Here is a 571-nt window from a genome sequence, read left to right as displayed (position 1 = left end):
GCCCTCTGCGCCATCTATTGAAAAACAACTGAAACTTTTTCAGTTTATTACAATGCTGGAAATCAGTGTTCTTGAACTTTGAACAGAATGATAAATGTCACAAAGCGCTATCTTGGTACTATACAACTTGAAATCAAGATCATAAAAATAGATTCTTAAAGTTTACCCTTCTTTATAGATATTTGGATGGTAAAGAAGGGTGTTAATTACAGTGCCATATGTACGATAGATGGGATTGTAAAGTAGTGAGTGCGCACGTGCTTTTCTATTTATTTATCACAATTAATTTTGTCAATATTTTACTTCGACATACATGATGAATGTCTGTGAACGTCTCTTGTAAACTCTATTGTAAACATACGCATTCCCTGCACATATTTTCATTAACAGAAACAACAACGATAACAAAAACTACCATATCAATAATATCAACAACAAATCCAGAACGCTTAAATACATGAAACACACCATAAGCACATAAAAACACATAACACAGTCCACGAAGCAAATACAAACAAAAAACACAAACCGTTCAAGACACAAGATATTTGAAAATAATGAAGTTAATAGA

At 32.0% G+C, this 571-nt stretch overlaps 1 protein-coding gene across 1 annotated transcript in view; it reads left to right on the top strand.

Moving 5' to 3' along the window:
• LOC119594488 overlaps positions 1-571 on the top strand; it is a gene marked incomplete at its 3' end in the record, with an annotated part of 47,752 nt that overhangs the window by 21,785 nt on the left and 25,396 nt on the right.

Source organism: Penaeus monodon, chromosome 34, assembly GCF_015228065.2.
Source record: "Penaeus monodon isolate SGIC_2016 chromosome 34, NSTDA_Pmon_1, whole genome shotgun sequence".
Classification (NCBI taxonomy): Eukaryota; Metazoa; Arthropoda; class Malacostraca; order Decapoda; family Penaeidae; genus Penaeus; species Penaeus monodon.
This window is presented reverse-complemented; position numbering and strand designations above follow the sequence as displayed.